General features: G+C 48.3%; 1 non-coding gene across 1 annotated transcript; it reads left to right on the top strand.

The window, feature by feature from the left end:
• Positions 1-18,300: 18,300 nt before the first annotated feature.
• Positions 18,301-18,373, top strand: Trnaa-agc (transfer RNA alanine (anticodon AGC)). Its single transcript has one exon. It is a non-coding gene; the product is annotated as a tRNA-Ala (tRNA).
• The last annotated feature ends 202 nt before the right edge of the window (positions 18,374-18,575 follow it).

The following is an 18,575-nucleotide window of genomic DNA, read 5'->3' as shown; positions in this document are numbered from 1 at the left end:
TGGCTCTGCGCAAAGACGACGTGCACACTTGCGCGGTGCACCCCATCTCCCCTTCCACCAAAAGGGTACTACGTCCCTGTACTGTAAATCATATTACTGGGAGGTTGGCGTAAAATAAACGTCTTCACTCGGTACCCTGGGCATATTCCTTTGCCCCCCCCCCTACTCCACCTGCCCAATAGAGGCGGTGTTGAGTTGGCGCAACGGCGTTTCAGGGTCGTGAGCGTGCTCAACTAGCTCGAAACCATGGTAGTTCCTCGCATTGTGCATGAGTGCGGGCCTTGTGCAATGCTCACAAAGAAAACCGGCAGAAGTTTGAAATCCTGCATCGTGAAGCTCTGCGCGTCGTTACGGGATTAGCAAAATTTAGAGCCAGGGGCTTTTTATACGCCCAGGCGCAACCTAATAGACTTGGTGGCAATGCTGAAGACCGATAGATTGGACAATTTCAGCATCTGGACGACACCAATGCAGGCAGGAGACTTCTTCTCAAAGCTGGTTTCGAGCTTCCAGGAAGACACCCACATGGCCTGCCGGTTCCTCCTTGGGAGAACACTCTTGTGATAACGAACAAGCCACTATCAAAAAAATGTCGGTCAAGACAACCCAAGTAGAAAGAAAAGGAAGGCTAAAGATCACCTCCTAGAACTAGCTATGGGAGGCAGTGATGCCCCAGCAAGTCGTACCCTGCATGTCAACACAGACGCCGCAGTTGAACATGCATCCACGTCTCCCTCTGCTGCACAGTTTCGAAGATCAAAGCGCAAATGCACATTGGCGCTTTGATGCGTGGCCGAGAATCCGAGCTAAGGGCCGCCCTGCTTGGCTTGACTGAACATGCAGGCAAACATTAAATCATCCTCCGCCCTCCCGAACGTATAACTTACACAGCCTCAACGGACGCAATTCGAGCACTTTGTTCACGGGAAACTACCAGGCGCGCACTGTCCGCAGGATCAAGAATTTCATTGCTGAATGCCAATAGAGTGGCCTGCAATACCAAATCCGATGGGTCGCTGAATATGAAGGGATTGAAGGCAATGAAGAGGCCATCCAAATCGCCCGCGAGCAACTTCGTATTCACCCCGAGAAAGGCTGTTCAGAATTCGCTGATTTAGATACAGAGGCCGACATCGACACATAGATGGTGCTGCTTTGGCAAAGGCCGAGTGAAAGGCCGTTCTTCAAATCAAAGTTCCGGAAGACCCCAACCCGTTGCCCCCGTATTCAGCGGTTGGACAACATTGCGGCTAAGGCGTACGAGAACGGGTACGGCTCTACGCCTAGTACAGCTCACTACTTCTTCGGTCGTGGAAACCCGTACAACTGCCAGAAATGTGGTTACAGAAACCCTGTGCAGTGTGCGACACCTTCTGGGGAATTGTAAGGCAGTCAGTCTTCCTAGAGAACGCTGCCTAAAGACACCTGGCCCGTTACGACTGGCAGACTACGAACTTTGGGTTAATCCACTTGGAACCCCACCTCACAGGAAGCACCTGCCAGGCACTCATGATTTTCGTAAGAGAAGCCGGCATTGAGGACTGCTTCTAGGTGCCTTTGTTTGCCTGTTATCCCCACTCCTTACTTCCTATCCCATTTCCGACTCTCAACCGAGGCCTCCGGTGCTGTCAAGGGGACTTCGCTCCCTCTTTTCTTTTTCTTTTAATAAATGTGTGCTCATTCCTTTATTCCCAAAGTTGACCTCGTTTGAAAGCGCTAGAACCCACGGCCACCGGCTTTGAGAACTCGGCGTCTGCAGCGTGAACTCGGCGGATGTGCTCCGCACATCAGGCGCGAAATCACGCGAACTGGCGACGCAAAAAGCCCACGAGAGATCACGCCACCAACGCTGTTCATTGTGTTCTCGAAGGTCGAGCTGGCCTATGCCGGGCGCTCCTCACGCGGAGCACACTGACGTGTGCTCGGTATTTTTTCTATTGATTGATTGATTGATTGATTGATTGATTGATTGATTGATTGATTGATTGATTGATTGATTGATTGATTGATTGATTGACTGATTGATTGATTGATTGATTGATTGATCGATCGATCGATCGATCGATCGACGACGGTGGTTGAACGCGAACCTATCTCGTTATAGATTCTTTGATCGATCGATCGATCGATCGATCGATCGATCGATTGATTGATTGATTGATTGATTGATTGATTGATTGATTGATTGATCGATCGATTGATTGATTGATCGATCGATCGATTGATTGATTGATTGATTGATTGATTGATTGATTGATTGATTGATTGATTGATTGATTGATTGATTGACTTTGAAAGGAAGGGCAGCACAGATGTTTCGTAAATATAAGTGAGAATGTCACCATGCATACTCAACACCTACAGGCAGGAAATCTTGCATGACTTCCCTGTTAACAAATGGGGGGAAACATTTTAATAGACTTAAACAGCGAATGAGGCCCTCATCTCCTTCGAATCACACACCCTCCCATAGTAATCACGCGCTATATGACAAGTTGTGTTGTCTCGTTATAGCTACTTAGGGATCTGCCAAATTATAACCCAGAGCATTTCCCAGATTGCGTGCTGCTGCCCTTCTGTAGCCGACTACAAGCCATTTGGTAAACGAACCCCGACACTACTACCTATAGTGTTTGACAAAGCCGGTCATGTTTTTTTTTTATTTCTTTTGGTTTGTTCGTTACACAAGGGCCCAGCAGCATTACATCGGGTGTGTGTGTGGAAGGGGGGGGGGGCAAACGCATGGAAAAGGCACAATGTTCAGGAGGAGCAGTTTTGCATAAGATGTAGCCCCATATCCTAGTTGTCCCGTAATTTGGCGTTTTTAACCCCCAGATTTCGGGTTTTTTAAACCAATGCTACCCGCATTTCTGACGTACTTCCACAGCATTGCATATGAGATTCGAAAGGTTGCAGGGGAGATGATGTGCAATTTGGCTTCTCGGAACCAAGTAATTTGGGTATAATATGAAATAAAATGGCGTCAGCTGCGTGAAACACCGGAAGAGGATTGTTCGGTGCTCAAAGGAACTCTTTATTAAATTTCGATTTCTTCAGAGGTGGATAGTGTACCCATCAGGCCAAAAGAAATAATTTCTCACCGACAAAATTCATACATTATTCACGTATGCTTCCACTGCTGCATGCGTGTCTTGCCCTGTTCGATGCAGCGCACTTTATTGTCCACATGAATACCAGGACATTGGGCAAATGTTCTACAACTACCGCATCATAAAAGCAGAACGATCATGCATCAGCCAGCCTTGTATTTCTGCGTTAAAAACGAGAGTAACATACTCGGATGCCACGTTGTCGTGCATACATCGCTTGTCTAAAGCATGCATGCGGTAGGTACCTTGTCCGCTGTTGGGAACTCGTTTAGGGGCGAAGCACCTCAGGGGCTCGGGTTGTCGGCGTCTCCTGTCGTCTTCTGCTGTAGTCACGGTACTAAAACACCTGAACACTCGCTTTCCAACGCCTCGCGCTAGAACGTAACGCGTACTAAAAGAAAAGTGTACGATAGATGAAATCGGTTTAAAATAAATTAATATGATTTAAAGATTTGTGCAACGCTCTCTGACCGCTTCAGCAATCGTCAAGCCCAAGCAGAAGCTGTTTGTAGATGGGTTATAATAATAATAATAATAATAATAATAATAATAATAATAATAATAATAATAATAATAATCAATCAATCAATCAATCAACCTTTATTTTTGGTGCCCAGGAACAACCCTAGGGTCTTGGTACTGGTACACCATATACAAGCATTCATAAAAACAAACTAAAATCAAGACAACACAACACAGAAAACCATATATATGAAAGAAACAATAAGGTAAAAATAGTTACAGAGATCCCAGAATGCAAAACAGCAAAAAAAAAGGAAGCCTAGTGTTAGAAGCCATGACACCCGGCCAGCAAAAACGTTGAAGGCACGTGAAAAATTGAAAATACACAAGCAAATACTCAATGAACATGACGGAGATAGATTATACACATAAAACAAAGGTTTTGTAACAAAATGTTGGGAAGTTTCAAAATGGAAAAACGAAGTTCAGCATTACAAGCACTGACACTTAAACCGACAGAAATTCAAGCAACACAAAATCAGGAAAAGTGAAAAACAAACAAGCAAGATGATGATTTGCATAAAATAAATATGGAACAGAAATACGGCACATAGATGACATAAAGGCACTTAAGCTACAACAGTTTTCAATTCATTAGAGAACAAAGACAAAGAGCTCTGGAATATATCAAGACGATCGGAATATTCATTATATGCACATTGTATTCTGCAGATGGACGAGCGTCGTCTACTTAAAGCATCTGTTCTGAAAGTTCGAAATCTTCGGAAAAGTTTGTTCGGCAAGTTGACATTGATAAGTGCAACCAAGTCATCACACAAAATATCACCATGAAGAAGTTTATGAAGAAAGATAATGTCAGCTCTCATTCGTCGACACCAAAGGGAAGGAATACTTTTGAGACAAGACATGCTGCCGTTTGCGTCTTCTCGTACATGACGGAAACGGTGCCTAAAGATAGAAAGGAACTTATTTTGAACCCTTTCGATGCGATCACTATTGGACTTGCAAGTTCCATTCCAGACAACAGACCCGTATTCAAGAAGAGGTAAGAAGAGAGCCGAATACAACTTTAAGAAAGGAAGCGGACCTTTAAACTCTCTAGAATACCTGCAAACAGCACCCAGACAACGAAGAGACCGACGGGTAATTTGTGCAATGTGGGAAGAGAAAGTCAGAGGAGAATCAAAAAGTACTCCCAAGTCCCGAATTTCGGTCACCCTCGGCAGTGTGGTGCCTGCAATTTCATAAGGGTATTGCAGCTGTTGAGTTTTTCTACTACAGGAGACAACTTTAGTTTTTGAAGGGTTCAAAATAAGGTCGTTTTCGGTGCACCAACGATGGAATGACACAATATCAACCTGAAGAGAATTACAGTCCTGAACACTACGCACTTCTCTAAAGATTTTTATATCATCACCGTACAACAAAAAAGAAGAATTTTGAATGGCAGAAGCAACATCGTTAATGAAAATGGAAAAAAGAAGGGGACCCAGAACGGAGCCTTGGGGTACACCACTGGTTGCTTTGTACCTAAATGATGTTTGACCGTTAACACTTACATAGCAATATCGCTCCTTGAGATAACAACGTATAAGACCCACCAAAGAAGCGTGTACATCTAACAGAGTGAGCTTTGCAAGCAATAACGAGTGGTTGACAACATCAAAGGCTTTGCTCATGTCACAGTAGACCACATCCAGTTGGCTTCTACCAACGATTGCTGGGACAGCCTGCTCCATGAAGCATACAAGGTTCGTGGAAGTTGAACGACCACGCATAAATCCATGTTGATTAGGAATGAGGACATGTTTAAATGAGAAAGACAAGACCGTATGAAGAGATAACTCGAAAATTTTAGAGGCAGAACAAAGCAGCGAGACAGGCCTATAGTTTATAGCATCAGTTTTTAGGCCTGACTTGAAAACAGGGAATACGCGAGAGATTTTCCATGAGCGAGGAAACGTTCCCGACCGGAGACAGTTATTAAATATTGAAGTGAACACAGGAACGAATATATTTGCATATGTTTTTAGGATTGCAGCAGGAATACCATCTGGCCCACAAGAAAGCGAGGGCTTGAGCCGCTTGATGCTGGTCCGAATGATGTTCTCGTCCAGTTGTAAACAACCGGAGTTCTCGCCCTGGTGACAAGGGGCACTGCTGTTGTCACTACCACCGCTAATCCCAAAAAAAGAAGAAAATTGACGAGCAAAGCAGTCGGCCACCGTGACAACCTCATCGCCGTTGGAGTCTAGAAGACGAATAGAATCTTTAGTTGTACTAGATCTAGAATGAATGTATTTCCAGAAGGCTCCCGGTTGGTGAGTTGCTTTAGTTTCTACCGACGCCAGGTACGAAGTATGATCACGTTTGTGCAATATTTTACATAGGGCACGTAGGCGCCGGAATTCCTGAGCAAACTGGTTGGCACCAGAGCGCTTCATTTTTCTGTGCGCACGTTCCTTGAGTTTCAGGGCATCCCGCAATTCAGAAGAAAACCAGTGTGGAAACTTGAACCTCCTCGGTAAATATTGCGGGATGTATTCCTTCATACCCGAAAGCACAATCTCTGTGAAACGGTCGACTTGTTCATTGACATCAGTGTGGTCAATGACGGTCGACCAAGGGGCAGCGGAAAAATAGCCATACAGCCCAGCATAATCTCCCCTGGCGAAAGCGTAATGAGGTTGCGTGTTGTTGGAATTTACGGAACGGTGGAGCAATGAAGGGAGGCAACAGGAAATAGAAAGAGGAGGATGAAATCTGTCCGGTATTACTAAAGAACAATCAGAGTGCAACACACTAACGCCATCAAAGTTCGAAAAGCACAGGTCCAGAATATTTCCACTGCAATTTTTTATGCGATTACACTGTGCCATAGAAGTGAAAGCCAAAAAATCTAGCAACCTATTACCCTTCTGTTCAATGTGGTGGTTGTAGTGGGAATAATAATAATAATAATAATATAATAACAAGAAGAAGAAGAAGGAGAACGTTATTTTCACAGCAAGCTAGTTTACTATAGGAGGACGAGGCGAAGCAGAAGGTAACCCCGCGCGTGCGTACAAGATTTCGATTGATGCACGCGCCTTCTATCACTGAAACACGCAATCCGAAATTGTCGAAGATAAGATAGTGCGACGATATGCAATCCTCTTGATTCTTTGCATGACACTTTCCGGAACTCGATAGAACAGCGAAGTTACATTTTAGGGGCGAAGCCCCTTAGGGGCTGGGGCTTATGGCGTCTCCTGTCGCCGTCAAAATCGTCGTCACATGTAGTCACGGTGCTAAACCATCGGGACACTCGTTTACGCCTCGCGCTAGAATGTGACGCGTACTATAAAAACACCCGGACACTCGTTTACGCCTCGCGCTAGAACCCTTCGTGCTTCGAAGATACAAGACTTTTACAACACAGCTGTATACCTCTACCCCCAATGGTTTAGTCTCCGTTAGGAAAAAGACCAAGGCGTCAAGCATACACTTATACACTGCATGCTTCGCCCCTCCCCAGGTTCCACGTTAGTGGAGATGGCCGAATTTTTTTACGTCTACTTCCACTCGTATATGGTTCAGGTATACCTCGTATACCTTCGCAGGGGAGGCGAAAGAGGAGGAGGAGGAGGAGGAGGAGGAGGAGTAAACTTTATTCATGCGAGCCTTAGGTGCTGATGTCTGGCCACCCACCTGGTGGGGGGTTAAAACCATTATTCTGTCCTTCCCTGTGCGCCTCCGCCAATGAACTGAAAAGGCCGCTTCCGCTCGCTCCCGGTTATCCGGACCACACCACCTGAAGGTGGTTTTGCCTAAAATGCTTGAACTTTTGGCCGGAAATCTCAGTCTGTCTATAGAAACCGCCTCGGAAACATCTTGAGCTGACGTACACACGTGCGTTCTCGGGTCGCGATGGCGCTTTCGTGTATTTTGTGTTTGCGCTACGTGAATACCACCTGGGATATTTCTCCTTTCACAAGTAAATAGATTTGAGTGCACCTATAAATTATTCATTTATAGAGGTTAATTTTGGAACAGCTGCCAAACATAACGCTATAGCAGGTAAATCATATTCATGGGACTATCATTATTCACTAGTGTATAATATTCACACACTTAATATGTATTGCTGAGAGCAGTCATTTGGATAGCCGACAATAAATTAAACTCTGATTTTTTTTCTTTGCGACAGTTACATCTGCACGTATCGGTTCAGCCAGGACCACCTGGAGATGTTCTTCAGCTGAACAGATCAGGTAAAACAAAGAAATAATAAACCATCCTGCTCGCTGTCATATGTGCATAGCGCAGCCTTCTTATTTATGCCAACGCAAACCGGTCCTTAAAAAGCAAAATAAGAGAAATATACAAAGGGAAAAGGAAAAAGAAAAAAAGAAAAAATAATTACACAATCTTCCCTTGTGGAACCCTGAGGAGGATCCGAAGCATCGTGGCGTTTCCGTGTGGTTCCATTGTGTTGCCGTTATGTTGAGTGATCTGGTTTTTACTAGCGCCAGAGGGAATTCCCCATCCGGGTCCACACCGGTGGCAAAGGCACACAAGTGATGTTGTGTTACGGTGAGTAGGCGGTGGTTCTCGAGGCGCCGAAACTCGTCCATCATGTTTTTGTCGATGTTGTCTCTGTGGTAGAATCGGTACGCTCCGTCAGCGTTGGTGAGGTAAAGGTTGTTGACATTGGTGCACCGGCTGAGAGCAATGTACACGCCCTCCTCTTCGCAGCTTTGTCTTCTCGTTCTTTTTCTTCTTCGGCGGTTCCCCTACGGGAAGATGACGACGGTGGTTGAACGCGAACCTATCTCGTGATGGATTCTTTGGTTGGCCAATCCCTAGGGGCATCCTGCCACAATCAGCATCAGAGGCGCTGCGGACGGGGCTGGTTGAGCTGCAAGGCGCGTGGCGCTTCCCGCCACAGCTTTCCCACGGGAAATTCAGCATCCCCCTCTAAAGTTTTCAGTTCGTCGTTTCCGTTGACGTTCAGCTTCGCGTGCCTTCGTTGTATCAGTAGCTTCTTGACGTAGTTTGAATGAGTCAAGCACATAAGGCGCGTTCGTAGCACTTGCTCCTGTCCCGTAGTGGGAAGAGCACCACGTACCCCCCGTTGCGGCTAGAGAGTCGTGGGATCGAAGCTGGGCGCCGCTAACTATTTCCTTTTTTTTATAGTGTAGTATCGCGGAGCTGTGGGTGTAAGGAGGAGAGTTGCGCATGCGCAGTGAGCGTGTGGACGGCGCCGCCATCAACGACGCAGGACCAGGCGAGCATAAGAAATGCTCCGCATTTAAAAGAGGCGAAAAGAAAAAACGCCCGTGCGTAAGAGATTTCGGCGCACGTTAAAGATCCCCAGGTGGTCAAAATTAATTCGGAGCCCTCCACTACGGCGCACCACCTCGCCTGCGTTGCGTCGGCGCGTTAAACCCTACAATCAATCAAAAACAAAAATAGCGCTGAAGACAGGACAAAGGAAAGAATAGACACACGCAGCGCTGACTGCCAACTACAGTTTTATTAAAATGAAAGAGGGGTTTAAACACGTGTATCAGATGGAACATATACAGAAAAACTAGCAGTGGCTTAGCTCGGCTATGCCAGGATATACGTAGCGTAAATTAATGTTTAGCTGGTGATTCTTCGCTTTCCCAATTGTCTAGGATTAGCTTGATTGTCATGCTCACTGCTGCTTCAATGACACACACGTGGTATACGCCTTATGTGACACATGTATATTTATCGAGATGATCCGGCGCAGCGTCACCAATCACCCCAGAGCTAAGCTGGTTACACAGGCGCACGCCGGTGTCTCTGCGACGCACGAGCTATCGGTTGCACACCCGGCCACCCCTCACATGATCATCAAGTGGACCGGGCCTCCACGTGCGCAACTGAGGTGGGCTAAGATGGCTGGGCGCGTGGGGTGTGTGGGAGACGCCGGGCAGCGAGCAACGTTCTGTGCGCCATGTGACGTCACTGCTCCTCGCGCATGCACAGCACGGCTGTCCAGGAGCCACGCAAAACTGCTCAACCTCGACCAGTACAGCTCACGCTACAAAATAACAGTTATCGTGATTGTGAAGGGAAATACCTAATCTCCTTGTCCATTGACTCCAACAAAGGACTGCTGATGCAATCTTTTCCCTTTTGGTGTATGACTAATGCTTCGAATATCTCTTGCGTGCGTCGCTCTCGGTATCGCCTTAGGATGGTGACTATTTCAAAGGACGGCCTGCAACCGCTACGCTTCAAACAGTGCGCTGCAAGGTTGCTGCCCGCGCCCTGTTTTAGGCGTGCTCCCTTAGGCGACCGTTGATGCGCCGTCCTGTCTGGCCGATGTAGGACCGGCCGCATGACAGTTTCATTTCAAACACCACAACTACGCTGCAGTGGACGTAAAGTTTTGCATGTCTAATGTTGCAACTCGCTTTCCTTTCTCTGTTATTATTTGCATGTCACGGAATACCAAGCTTATACGGGGCAGAAAAACCCCCTCATACCACCACACGGGGGGCACCTCTCGTTATCCTGACCCGCCGCGGCAGCTCAGTCGCTAAGGCGTTGTTGATTGAGTGATTGTAGGGTTTAACGCGCCGACGCAACGCAGGCGATGAGGCACGCCGTACTGGAGGGCTCTGGATTAATTTCGACCACCTGGGGATCTTTAACGTGCAACGAAATATCGTACACATGGGCGTTTTTACTGCAAAGCAGTATATGTCTAACCACCCGGGTTTTCATTCCGGTGTCATCGATTTACTCGGCGCCGCTCCGGGGCTTCTCCTCACCGCCGCTGACACCTCTTTCACAACTATTTCCCCCTCGCCTCCACCGATGCCCCTTTGGCAAGTTGCAGAGTCAGCAGCTGACGGGGTAGTGAGGTTATCAGGTGATTGCGAAAAATAAACAGAAGCGCGGATGGACGTAAAAAATGCACTGACGATTACTACACTCCCTAATATGAAATTTGTGTGAAGCGCGAGCGGCAGTCTTCTACGTCACGGCGCATTTCTTCTGCATCTCAGGCAGTGTTCGCGTGATCAGCGAACGCACGGGGGCGTGCGCTACACTGCTGCTACCTCGCAGTGCGCCGCCGCCGAAGGCCAGCATGTTGCAAATCGTGTTTAAACCTCCCGCGCACATATCACGTGGTTCGGATCAGCCCCTCACAAGGGAGCAGCGAGCATGTTGCATATCGTGTTTGAACCTCCCGTGGAAACGTCCCGTGGTTCGGATTAGCGGAGAATGAAGCCGCATCTGGGGAAAGTGTCATGGGGAGGGCGCTCCTTGGTGGCGATGCATGAGACATATGTGAGGGAAAGGCGGTGAGAGATATGACACCGTAGCCACACGTGTCGTAGTCCACCTCACCCTTCGCTAGACGCTCCTCTCCGTTTTCTTTCTGTCATCGTTGGTGCGTTCGCTGACTCGGTTACGCGGACGTAAAGAGACGACGCTTCTGCGAAGCCCAGGTAACGGCTGCCAAAGAGCTTCCTCCTAAAACGACCGAAACCCGCCGTCGCCGTTTCCGCTCAAATTCACTTCGCCTAGTAGCTGCGAATCCCTCCCGTTAGAAGAGAAACTTCCCCAAGATGCTTACGACGCGAGAGGGACACAGGCAGTTCCATGTTTATCTGCAAGAACAAAGCTTGGATCCCTGAGAGGTTTGTTCAGCTAATGGGCTAGGTATGCTCCTTCGCAAATTACGATAAACGTGTTTTGTTTCGTGCACTCCGTGGAATGCGTCGAGCTTTGCAAGTCATCCTTCTTCACAGAGTGGAAGGGAACTAATTTTTGCTTTCCACCTCCATCAGAAAATTGGCCGCCGCGACCGGGAATCGAACCCGCGACCGGCTAAGGTGTTGTGCTGCTGAGTCCAATGACGCGACTTCCATTCCAGGCCGCAGCGGCCGGTTTACTTTTTTTTGCGATAGAATGCCCGGTGGCATATAAAAATAACTTATCTACAAATATACATGGGCCCCCGTCTCTTGAAGGAAGTCAAGAAGGGAGCGGTGGTGGGGTCCCCAGAGCCACCGCTGAAGGTCGGGGGGTCTTCCAGGATGGAGGCCTGTGCCTCTCAGGTGTTGCTTTCTGGCTGAGGCCAGTGCAGGACACGCCCTTATGAGATGGTCCGCATCAGCTTGTGCGGCCGGAACTGTGCAAAAGGGGCCGGTGTCGTCGAACGGGGCATGGTAGCGTGGTGGCCACGACCGGGTCACAGCAGGTGAAAGCGCCACTCCAACGCGAAGTCTACGCAGCAAAACCTCTTCCCAGCGAGCAAGTCTACTGGGGAGGTCCGTTCCACACGGGGGGATTAGGGCACTGGTGGCGCCACGCAGATCGTCCTTCCGGTGGAGAAAGTTTTTTGTCGGACCGGTTGTTAACATTGGCAGCGGCCGAGGAATATACGTCTGGTGACAAGCCATATCCGCTGCAATGTGAGCGGGGAGCGTATTCCGCCTAACCCACACCAGCCTGAGAGGGCAGGGGTACGTGTCTAGTAGTGTGTGGATGTCACTTGAAATAGTACAATTGTTCGATACTTGGCGTAAATCCCGTATCGCCGCGCTGGAGTCCGTATAAAGATGTAGGATGGAACTCACGGGGGCGCGCTGTAGGGCCGGCGTTAGTGCCTGAGGCCATCCCGGATGGCTGTGAGCTCCGCCAGTAGAGAGGGCAGGGTGTGGATGGTTTGGTAGAGGCAAGTTTGAGAGGCGTCAGGATAAACGGGACACTGTATCGCCGTAGATATAATGCCATCCTGGGCACCAGCGTCCACGAAGGCCTCTATCCCCTCGTACTGGGTCGCAGCCGTCAGTAGTGATCCTCTCGCACATGCTTTTCCGGTAGTTCGAGTGTGCAGTCTAGTCAGTGGTCGGTTGTCGGTCACCTGGTGATACCGCCACAGCGACCTGGTTACAGGGCGATCTGGTGAAGCAGGTAGGGAACAGCCCATATAGCTAGCCAAGGCCGCTGCTTCCGCAACAAAAGTTCGTTTGTGTATGCGGGCTGAGCGACGTTGTTCGACGAGTTCGTCAAGCGTGTTCAGCTGAGCCTCAGCTTGGAGCGATGGTATCGGGGTCATTGCAGGAAGGCAGGTGATGGTGCGCAAAGCGGCTCTGTTGATAGCCTCAAGTCGGGTCCACTCCGTCTGAGTCATGTACTGGAATTGGACCTGATAAACCAGTCGAAGCTGCGGTACTGACCTCACCAGGAGGCGAGTTATCTTAGTGCAGGAACCACCAGACTTCTGCGAGATGCGTCGAATCAGGTGAAGCATCTGTCCTACTTTTTGTCGGGCAGATCGAAGCCACATGGCAGCCGACCCAGACGCAGAGATTTCCAAACCTAGCACGCGAAGAGATGCGGCGGTGCGTACGGTTTGGCCGGAAAGTTGCAGTATGAGGGGAGAAATCGCTAGTTTGCGACGGCCCCGAGCACTGGCCACAGGCATAACGGCTGTTTTGTCCGCTGAAAGTGTCTGTCCAGCGCATTGACACCATGTCTGCGTGTCTCTCAAGGCCTGTTGAAGGCACACTTTTGCAGGTGCGGTATGGAGCCCAGATGCCAGGCAAGCGGCAACATCATAATATTAAAGAGGAGAGGTGAAATAACTGACAGGTACTCCGCGAACTGGTGTGAAGTGGCCGTAGCTTGCCCCGCCGATTCGTACAGAGAAGGATCTTCCAGTAAGAAAGGTCTCGATGAAAGCGCACACCTTGTCTGGTAGACGAAGACTACGGAGATTTTCCAGGCTGACGTTGTCGTAGGCCTTGTGGATGTCCATAGAAAGGACTCTCCGCACTTTGTGTGAACGACCTCCCAGTAGCACCATTGACGACAAATGGCCCAGCCCATCCTCTGTACCCAGACGAGGTCTAAACCCGATATGGGCTGGGTAGTACCATTGGAAGGTGTCCAACCACCATTGAAGGCGGGCTGCCAGCATGCGCTCCAGAAGCTTGCAAAGCGTGGACGTCAAGGCGATTGGGCGCAAGTTGGGAAGATGATTGGGTGACTTCCCTGGCTTCGGTATAGGCACAATGTCTGCGTGAAGCCACGACTCTGGTATTTGGGAAGAGAACCAAGCCTCGTTGATGTAGTTGAGGAGATGGCTAAGCGCTGGCTCATCGAGGTTCTTGTACACCTTATATGTAATGCAGTCCGGTCCCGGAGTCGTCAAAAGTTTTGCGTGGTCAATCGCAGCTAGGAACTCAGCCATTGTGAAAGCAGATTGAATTCCATGACCCGCGTCGTCAGAGGGCGGTGACCCGACCCGATGTGACCGAGGAAACGGGCACGGGCTACTGGCTGGAAGGATGTTATAGGCAGGGTACAAGGCGCGGGCAACATCGGTGGCGAATTGGTCGGGAGTCTTGCCCGATGCCAGACATGCACTGGCTGCCGCATCCGGAGTGCGGCCTCCACTTTCCATCGCCCGAAAGGTGCACCAGATGGATGATGTAGTCGCCGATGGGCCCAGTGATTCACACCAGCTCAGCCATCGCTGCCTTGACAGACGTTTCTCATGACGCCTGGCAGCCGCAGTCAGGCGTTGCAAGCGTATTCGAGCCTCCAGCCACTTCAGCTTACTTGCGCTGGGCCCTTAGCTGCAAGAGTGGGAGGTCAGGTTTTGGCCGGGACTCCTCCACCCAAGTTTTCTGAGAGGCGTCATTCAGAGCATGCCTAATAACAGCGATTGGATCTGGGCTGAGCGCCGTGAGGTTTGTGTCGGTTTTACCCCGAAAGTCATCCCAATTCACAACCGTGCAGCTACGCCGAAGGCGACGCGTCGAGCTCGGGGTAATGCCAATCGTAATGAGGTGATGGTCACTGCCCCAGCAGTCTGCTTCTTGCTGCCATGATACCGTATCACCCCCAAGCCACCATGTTAAGTCAGGTGAGTACGGTGGCATCCGAGGATGAATACATCGGTGCGTAGGGCACGAAATGTCATTCAGAAGCGTAAAGTTAGCATCACTAAAGTGTTCTAGTAGCACACGCCGGCGTTCACTTGAGGTGGGGTACCCCCAGTCAAAATGAGGAGCATTGAAGTCCCCAGCCACAAGTATGGGACAGGCTGCGTTCGAACGGCGCAGAGAGGATAGCCAGCCCAATTTTCGTAGCTGAGGTGCAGAGGCGAAAAGAGAAAACGCCCGTGTGTTCGAGATTTCGGCGCACGATAAAGATCCCCAAGTGTCAAAATTAATCCGAAGCCCTCCATTGCGCGCGCCTCATCACCTGCGTAGCGTCGGCGCGTTAAGTCCAACAATCATCATCATCTCTTAATCATGTGCAACACATGATGGGCATACAGGATAACCGCGGTTCCGCGACGGGGTTCCTCACATTGGGATTTGCTTCCAGCGTACTTGCGGTTTTCTAACAATAGTACTTCTGCGAGACTATTAAGCAGGCCGTCAGGGTATCCAGCTCTGAACTTGGTTTTGAAAGCTGGGCTCAATCAAGTGGGTACATGACCCAAGCAACGCATTTTGGATAGCAGAGAGCAACGCCCTTCACTAAATTTTTTCAAGTTACGTCAGATGTACTATTATGAGCAATATGAAAGGGAACACAGGAACGCGTGGCAAACAGCCACGAAACAGACTCGGAGCGATACGCGGATGGCACTGTGAAAACCAAAGGGGGAAAGGAGGGCGCTCTTCCACTAACTGTTGGCACTCCCACCGCGCTGGCATTTCTACAAAGCAGCAGCCTACGTAATTTCGCGGATAATATGGCATCGTCGGGCAGCCGATAAGACGCACGGCGGGAATGGGGACAGTTGTTAGAACAGCGTCCCCCTTTCCACTTTGTTTCCGACGGCGGCCGCTGCGTATCACTCATATCTGGGTCTAAGGGTGTTTTCTACGCGTTCCTGTGTTCCCTTTCATATTGCTCATAATAGTACCTGAAATTTAAGCTAAACTGATGTCCGAAATATTCCACAGTTAAAAATTACTCACGTCTGGCGGAATCCAAAATGCAACCAATTCGCTCTTCAGTCGTTTGCTCCGCGAGTAGATCTATTAAAAATTTCATTCATTGTAGCATCCATTGTGGATTCGAATTCTCGGTTTTCCGAGGTGTTCCCAGGATTCAAATCCTCCGAAAACTTTGGAGGACAGCCGTATTTGTTGTTCATGTTAACATCGTGTATTGTTCACCTCCCATCCCTTCTACAACCCGTAAGGGCTAGCAGTGCTGTAAATAAACATTTAAAAATATAAATGCGAATGAAAGTGAAGTTCCGCGTAAAGGCACGCTAATAAAGCTACGTCAAGACAGTACAAAGCTACAGTGATGCTTTATGTAATCGGTGCAACTTTATTCAATGGTTGCTTTACGATACGTGATGTCAATACCAAAACAACACATGTTGCCGAATTACGATCGACCGACCCACCGCGATGTAGTGTTTCCTTAAAATGGCATAGTTTCTTGCTTTTTTGGTCTACTCACAGTCTCATTGTGATGCATAAAGTGTGACGTGCGCGACAGCAGCGTCTCTGAGGCTTTTTAGGAATACATATCCTCATCCTGCCAGGCCATCTCGATTTCTATGTCACCCACTCAAAGCTATATTTGAACTTTTTATCTCTTCCTTCTACCGCGTTCGTCACTTTATAGAATCCCGAACAACGGCACTCACCATCATTGCAGGACTATCGATTATTCGTGGTTTATTGACGTCAGGGCTAGTTTTTATTACCACGTATATTTTTATTAAAAATAAGCAGTTTCCCGTCTGTCTTGGCAGTTTTAATTTTTACTTTATATTTTAATAAGCTGGCGGCTTTCATTCCTACAATCTATAAGGATACTTTCACCGTTTTCTTTTGTGAAGTAGTGATGGTTAATTTAACATGAATATGGTCCTGGACAGGCTTGTGGGCAGTTTCAACATGCAACTCTTATTTTATTTCACTCACATAACGGAAACCGGTTAACCTGTTAAAAGTAATTTATCATCATCATCGCAATCAGCCTGTCTACCCCCACAGCAGGGCAACAGCCTCTCCCATAGATCTACACTTATCCCGGTCCTGTGCTAACTGCGACCAATTTATCCCTGTAAACTTCTTGATCTCCTCTGCCCCCCTAACTTTCTGCAACCCCCTGCCACGCTTACATTCTTTAGAGATCCACTCTGTTACTCTTAATGGATAACGGTTTTCTTGCCTTCACACTGCATGCCCGGCCCACACCCATTTCTTCTTCTTAATTTTTACTAATATGTCCTTAGCACGCGTCTGTTCCCTGGCCCACTCAGCTCTCATCTTGTCCCTTAACGTTACACCATCACCTTCCGTTTCATTGCGCGCTGAGGCGTCCTCAATTTAAGTTGAACTTTTTAGGGCGCCCCCAAGTTTCTGCCCCGTAGGGGAGTACCGGTAAGATGTACCTATCATACACTTTCCTCTTCAAGTAGAATGGTAGGCTGCCATTCATTATCTGAGAATGCCTGCCGAATTCACTCCACCCCGTTCTTATTCTTCTAATTATCTCTGCCTCACGGTTGGGATCCGGGTTACAACTTGGCCTAAGTAGATTTATTCGCTTACCACTTCCACTGCCTCGCCACCTATATCAATCTGCCGTGCTCTGGCGGGGTTATTGCGGATTACTTTAGTTTTCTGCTTGTTAATTTTCAGGCCCACGATTGTACTGTGCTTGTCAAGTGCAGTAATCATGCTTTGCAATTCGCCCCCTCCCCCCCGCCCCCTGAAGTACTTACCAAGGCAAATCTGATCATCATCTGATATCATCAGCAAATCTGAGGTTACTGAGGTATTCTCCATTAACCCTTATGCCCACCTGATCCCAAACCAATGTTCTGAATACCTCTTGTAAACAGCTCTGAATAACATTGGAGAGATTGTGCCTCCTTGTCTGACACCCTTCATTATGGGTATTTTCTTGCTCTCTTTATGTAGGACAACGGTAGCTGTGGACCCATTGTAGATATCCTGTAGTATTCCTACGTAATAATCGTCTACACCCTGATTCCGCAATGCCAGAATGACTGCTGCGGTTTCGACCGAGTCAAATGCTTTCTCATAATCTATGAAGGCTATCACCTCATTGATCGTGTGAATTTGGTCTATTGTTGAATAGCCCTTACGAAACCCTGCTTGTCTATTAGGTTGACTGAAATCTAAAGTGGCAGGAATTCTGTTAGCGATTACCTTGGTACCTCGTAGACGACTGACAGTAAGTTGGTCGGCGTGTAATTTTTCAAGTCCTTCATGTCACCTTTCTCATGAATTAGGATGATGTTCGTGTTCTTCCAAGATTCCGGTACACTCACGGTCATTAGGCATTGCGCATACATGTCTGCCAGTTTTTCTAGTACGATTTGCCCGCCATCCTTCAAGAGGTCTGCTTTTATCTGATCTTCACAAGGTGCTTTGCCCCACTGTATTTCTTTCAAAGCCTTCTTTGAAAGACGAACAGTCTAATCGAACAGCCGAATTATCACGTCCAGCCTAATCGAGAGGCCGACTTCGGTTTGTTTGCCACATACATTCAGAACAATGGTCGGTCGTTTACCTGCATACAAACCTAGCGCGAACATTAAAATGCGCAATGCGGAGTCCACGATGGCAGCCGGTTTTCTTCGGCTACTCTCGCGTGATCTAGTTTCTGTCGCGGCATTGCACGCACCTAATGGGATCGCAGTGCAGTGTCCAACCGTGGGGGTGTAGCTCAGATGGTAGAGCGCTCGCTTAGCATGCGAGAGGTACTGGGATCGATACCCAGCACCTCCATTGTTTTTTTTTCCATCTCCCACTGTTACTTCTTTGTTTGCAAGGATCTCAAGAACGTCTGCAGTGAGTGGTTTCCAACGGATGGGGCCTGCGATTATTCCAAATTTTGTATTCCAATTGTATAAGTTGTTATTTGATACGCAAATGATTTAACAGTTTTATTACGGCGAAGCTCTATGTGGATAGATCCGCAAGGTCTCGC

The sequence above is a fragment of the Haemaphysalis longicornis genome, unplaced genomic scaffold, assembly GCF_048455015.1.
Source record: "Haemaphysalis longicornis isolate Haplotype H1 unplaced genomic scaffold, Haemaphysalis longicornis Haplotype H1 scaffold_5, whole genome shotgun sequence".
Lineage (NCBI taxonomy): Eukaryota > Metazoa > Arthropoda > Arachnida > Ixodida > Ixodidae > Haemaphysalis > Haemaphysalis longicornis.
This window is presented reverse-complemented; position numbering and strand designations above follow the sequence as displayed.